Source organism: Humulus lupulus, chromosome 1 (assembly GCF_963169125.1).
Source record: "Humulus lupulus chromosome 1, drHumLupu1.1, whole genome shotgun sequence".
Lineage (NCBI taxonomy): Eukaryota > Viridiplantae > Streptophyta > Magnoliopsida > Rosales > Cannabaceae > Humulus > Humulus lupulus.
Window position 1 is genome coordinate 110300370 of NC_084793.1, and position 6000 is coordinate 110306369.

Sequence of the window (6000 nt, forward strand, 5' to 3'; positions counted from 1 at the left end):
AGAGAAGTGGCCACTAGTGCATGAATTTTACAATGGTTTAGGGGGAAATACAAGGAAAATTATTGATGGAGCATCGGGAGGAGCGTTTATGAGAAAAAGCGCTAATGAAGCTTATGAATTACTGGAAGAGAAGGCCATGCATAACTTCAATTGGCCCATTGAGCATGAGAAAAGAAGGTGGCAGGAGTCTTAGAGGTTGATCCTATTGCTTTATAGACCGGTCAAGTGACACGTGTTGAGTCTAGTTTATGTCATGTTTAGGTGGTGTTTTAGGTAGTCTTTTATGTCGTTTTTATTTCATTTAGTGTGGGTTGACGCTTTTGTTTGTTTGTTTTGCAGTTTTTGTGAATAAAAAGAAAGATTTGAATACTTGGAGGAAATAGGTTCAAAAAGAGAAGAAATATCCAAGTTTCAGTGTTATTTTTTTTGACAAAGGATGGATCTCGACGTGACAATGTTGGTGATTTTTCGGGCTTAAAGATGCATGAGTTGAATAATGTCTTAAGAGCTGCGGCATGAGTGCTTTGGAGACGCAGCCAACCCTTTAAACTGAATCAATGTTTTGGAGCAGAGACTCGGGCCATGGCATGGCTAAGGAGGGCCGCGACATAGCAGATCCAAATCTCAGAAATCAGAGACACGGGCCGCAACATGGATTTGGGAGAGCCGCGGCCCATAATTGCAGATCCTCAAGAATTTTGACACGGGCCGTGGCATGGTGCAAGTAGAGCCACGACCCGCCTCTCCTAAAAACGAATTTTTTTTAGGTTTTATAAAAAGAGGAAAACGAGGACAGGGAGACATAGAGGGAGATAGTTTTGGTGTGGCTGAAGGAAGCTTGGAGAATTCTCAACTGCTTACTTTTCATCTATTTCTGTATGTTACTTTTGAAATTCTTTGTGATTAGAATGACAATTATGAATAATTTTCTGTTCAGGATTTTTAATTGAATCACTTGAATCCCTATTATGAACTAATGCAATTTCAATTTCTTCTTCATCTCTTTTCAATTCCTTACAGCCTGTACTTATTGATTGATGGTTGATTGGCCATTTATAGTCATTATCTATATGTTTTTGAATCAAAATCTGAGAAGTGCGATTTGAATTTGCTTTGGTTGTATTGGACACAATTATAATTTGGAACAAGAGTATCCAGATTAATTGTGTAACTATCTATTGAGTTGTTAAGATTAGTGTTGTTTTTGTGATTAAATTTACCATAGAAATATAGGAAATTGTCACTTAGGTTGAGTTTATAATTCATAATATGACTATAAGCTGCCTTTGTCAACTTGTTAATTGAAATAGGCAGAAAGAAGAAGAATTTAGTAATTTATATTAGGGATTAATATGGAGGATAGTTGATGAGATTAAATGTCGTAATTACTCTCATTGTTTAATTCCAAGGATTTTCCATTACTCCTTGTTTTATTGAGCTTTTCCTTATTGTTTAGGCACTTTATATTTTCTTCTACCTTTTTACAAAAATCAAAAGTTTAATTGACCAAATAGAAAAAAAAGATTAATGGACTGGTAATTGGTGATTCAGTCCTTGAGGACGATACTTGGTTTTACCAATATTATTACTAAATTGCGATACGTGCACTTGCATAGTTATAATTTTCACAACAAGTTTTTGGCGCCGTTGCCGGGGACTTAAAACTATCAATATCAATTTAATTAATTTTATTTCTTATTTGGTTATTTTTTGTCTTGTTTCTAATTTGTTTCAGTTGCATTCCTTTGTCAATTTCAGGTAGTTTTGTTATATGCGTAGCAGAAGAAGGGCAGGTAGTCTTGTTCCTGTTAATCCTAAAATTGAGAAGGCGTGCAAACAAAACAGAAGAATTAAGAGGTTGGCTCGTCAAACTGTAAATATGGCGCACAATGATGGGAATAATGAGGTTCCCCAGGTTATTCAAAATCAGGCTCAAAATCAGGTTATTCACAATGATTGAAAGACTATGTACTGCCAACTATAACGGGAGTACATAACTGTATAAGACCGCCGAATGTGGAGGCTAAAAATTTTGAGATTAAGCCGGCGATTTCGCAAATGGTGTAGTCCACTGTCCAATTTGGTGCTTTGCCTTCTGAAGACCCCCATATGCACTTGGCGAATTTCTTGGAGTTGTGTGATACCTTCAAGTATAATTAGGTCAGTGATGATGCTATAAGATTGGGACTCTTCCCATTTTTTTTGCGGGAAATAGCTAAGAGCTGGCTTAATTTGCTTCAGGCAAATTCTATTAATACTTGGCAAGACCTTGCTCATAAAATTTTGGCTAAGTTTTTCCCTCCCTCGAAGGCTGCTAAATTGAGAGAAGAAATTAATAACTTCTATCAGATGGATTGAGAGTCATTATATGATGCTTGGGAGCGTTTCAAGGATCTATTGAGGAAATGCCCCCACCATGGTATAGAGAAGTGGATGCTGGTTCACAATTTTTACCATGGGCTGTGTGGTACAACAAGAATGATTATTGATGCTGCAGCTGGTGGGGCATTCATGAGTAAGATTACCAATGAAGCATATGAGCTCCTAGAGGACATGGCCAGAAATAATCATCAGTGGTCTGATGAGAGGTCATCTGTGGTACATGAACTTGATGCAATTATTGCCTTGATAGCACAAGTGGCCTCCTTGACAAAACAATTACAGTAGAACATTGTATCTGCTAATGCTATTCAGATGGTAGCTAGGTGTGACTTGTGTGGTGGTTCTCATTCTTTTGATCAGTGTCCTCCTAGCAGTAATAATAACATTCCTATGGACCAAGCTCAGGTTCAAGCTATGGGAAATTTTCAGAGGCCATTCAATAATCCATTCTCCAACACTTACAATCATGGGTGGAGAAATCAACACAATTTTTCTTAGAGAAACAATAAGGGCTAGAAACCTCAGTTTCAAGGTTAGTTTCAGCAGAATATGTCTCAACAACCAATGAATCAAGCCTCTTCATCACAACAGCCTAGGCCATAACAACCAATGAGTAAAGCTCCACCAGACAGGCCTAATGAATTACAAGCTGCATTATTGACTCTCACCAACACTCAAACTCAATTCATGACAGAGACTTGATCTTCTATTAGAAATCTTGAAACACAAGTGGAGCAGTTGGCTAATATGTTAAATAATAGACCACAGGGAAACTTGCCTAGCAACACTGAAGTTATCCCTAAGGAGCAAGTTCAAGCAATTACTTTAAGGAGTGGTCAACAAATTGAGCACTCCAGTGTACAACAATCAGTGGTTCAGAATGAAGGTTTGGATGAAAGTCTGATATAGTAGAGAAAAATGTCACTGAAAATAACAAGAGTATAGAGAAAGTTCCTCCAGTTTTTGTAGACCAACCAGCCCGAGTTCTATATCCTCAGAGGCTTAGAAAAATTACTCTTGATAAACAGTTTTCTAAGTTTTTAGAGGTGGTCAAAAAGCTTCATATCAATATTCCTTTGCTGAGGCCTTGGATAAGATGCCCAGTTATGTAAAATACATGAATGAAATTCTATCTAAGAAAAGAAAGATGGAAGATTATGAAACTGTGGTGCTCACTGAAGAATGTAGTGCAATATTACAGAGGAAACTGCCCCAAAAGTTGAGAGAACTAGGAAGCTTTACTATACCTTGCACAATTGTAAAATTTGAATGTAAGCATGCTTTGTGTGATCTGGGGGCGAGTATTAATCTGATGTCCTTATCTATGTTCAGAAGACTTGGTTTGGGTGAGGCAATACAAACAACATTCACTCTAAAATTATCAGATCGATCAGTGAAGCATCCACGGGGTATCGTTGAAGATGTTCTTGTGAAGGTGGATAAGTTTATTTTTCCTGCTGACTTTATCGTTCTTGACATGGAGGAGGATATGGATGTACCTATTATTCTTGGTAGACTATTTCTAGCCACAGGCCAAGCTCTCATTGATGTTCAAAAGGGAGAGCTTAAACTAAGAGTTCAAGGAGATGAGGTGGTATTTAATGTCTTCAAGGCAATGAAGTATCTGGTGGCTAGTGACAGTTGCTATAGTGTGGGTGTGAGAGAGAAAGCAGTCTAAAAAAGAAGGGTGAGTAGTGATGCTTTAGAGGCGGTGTTAACAGGTAGTGAGGTAGATAATGATGATGCTGAGATGAGAGAATATGTAAATCGGATCAATTCTTACCAACCATACAGGATGAAGTTTGAAGAGTTAGCAGAGGAGTCTGAAAGACCATTAACATCCATTCAGCAGGCACTGCAGTTGGAATTAAAGGATCTTCCAGATCATTTATGTTATGCACACTTGGGAGCGAACGAGACTTTAACTTTAATTGTTTCAGCTGACCTCTCAAAAACAGAATTGGAAAAATTGTTGAGGATCTTATGGGATCATAAATTGGCCATTGGGTGGACATTGGCGGATATTAGAAAAATAAGTCCTTCAACAATAATGCATAAAATTTTATTGGAGGAAGATAGCAAGCCATCTATAGAGGCTCAGAGAAGACTCAATCCAGCAATGAAGGAAGTTGTACTTGAGGAGATTCTTAAATGGTTGCATGTCGGGGTGATCTACCCAATTTTTGATAGTGCATGGGTGAGCCCAGTACAAGTGGTACCGAAGAAGGGTGGTATGACCGTGGTAAAAAATGAAAACAATGAACTCATTCCAACGAGAACTGTGATGGGGTGGCATATTTGTATTGAGTACCACAAGCCCAACAAGGCTACAAGGAAGGATCATTTTCCTTTGCCTTTCCTTGATCAAATGCTTGACAGATTAGTAGGCCATAGCTACTATTGTTTCTTGGATGGATATTTAGGGTACCATCAGATTGCTATTGCACCAGAGGACCAAGAGAAAACAACATTCACATGTCCCTTTGGCACATTTGCTTTCAGGAGAATGCCATTCAGACTATATAATGCGCCAGCAACATTTCAACAGTGCATGATGGCTATCTTCTCAGATATGGTGGAAAGGAGCATTGCGATTTTCATGGATGATTTTTCTGTCTTTGGCTCATCGTTTGACATCTGTTTGGTAACTTGGAAAATGTGTTGAATAGTTATGAAAAAGAAAATCTGGTGTTGAATTGGGAAAAATGCCATTTTATTGTAAAAGAGGGAATTGTTCTGGGACACAAGATTTCTAGAGATGGTGTTGAGGCGCATAAAGCAAAAATTGCAACAATTAAGAAATTACCACCTCCAGTGTCAGTGAAAGGTGTAAGAAGTTTCCTTGGCCATGTGGGATTTTATCGACGATTCATCAAAGAATTTTCTAAAGTGTCTAAGCCTCTCTCTTCACTATTGATGAATGGTGTGGTTTTTGATTTAAATGAGGAGTGCCTTCATGCTTTCAAGGTACTCAAGGAGAAGTTGATATCTGCACCTATAGTTGTGGTTCCAAACTGGGACTTACTGTTCGAATTGATGTGTGACGCTAGTGACTATGTTGTGGGTGCAGTTTTGGGGCATCATATTGACAAGGTATTTCGCTCCATTTACTATGCTAGTAGAACTCTAAATGATGAACAGTTGAATTATGCCACAACAGAAAAAGAGTTGATAGCCATAGTATTTGCTTTTGACAAGTTGATACCGTATATGATTGGTAATAAGGTGATTGTGTATACTGATCACTCTGCTATCAAGTACTTGATGGCTAAGAAAGAAGCAAAGCCTCGCTTAATCAGATGTGTTCCATTGCTACAAGAGTTTGATATGGAGATTTGTGATAAAAAAGGGTACTGAAAACCTCGTAGCTGATCACTTGTCGAGACTAGAAATAGAATAGAGCTGGAATGAGAAAGCTGTGCAGATCAATGATTTCTTTCCAAATGTTCAATTATTTAGGGTGAGTGAAAATCCAGTTGTGCCTTGGTTTGTTGATATTGTGAATTTCCTTGTTGCAAAGGTTGTGCCTCCTGATATGTCAAGGCAACAGTTGAAGAAATTTTACTCTGAGGTGAAGCATTACTACTGGGAGGAGCCTATTCTCTATAAGCATTGTGT

The 6000-nt window shown here is 38.1% G+C and overlaps 1 non-coding gene across 1 annotated transcript; it reads right to left on the bottom strand.

Annotated features, from left to right (window-relative positions):
• Nucleotides 1–2316: 2316 nt before the first annotated feature.
• LOC133813474 (small nucleolar RNA R71) lies at nt 2317–2423 on the bottom strand. Its single transcript, XR_009884483.1, has one exon. It is a non-coding gene; the product is annotated as a small nucleolar RNA R71 (small nucleolar RNA).
• Nucleotides 2424–6000: the final 3577 nt, after the last annotated feature.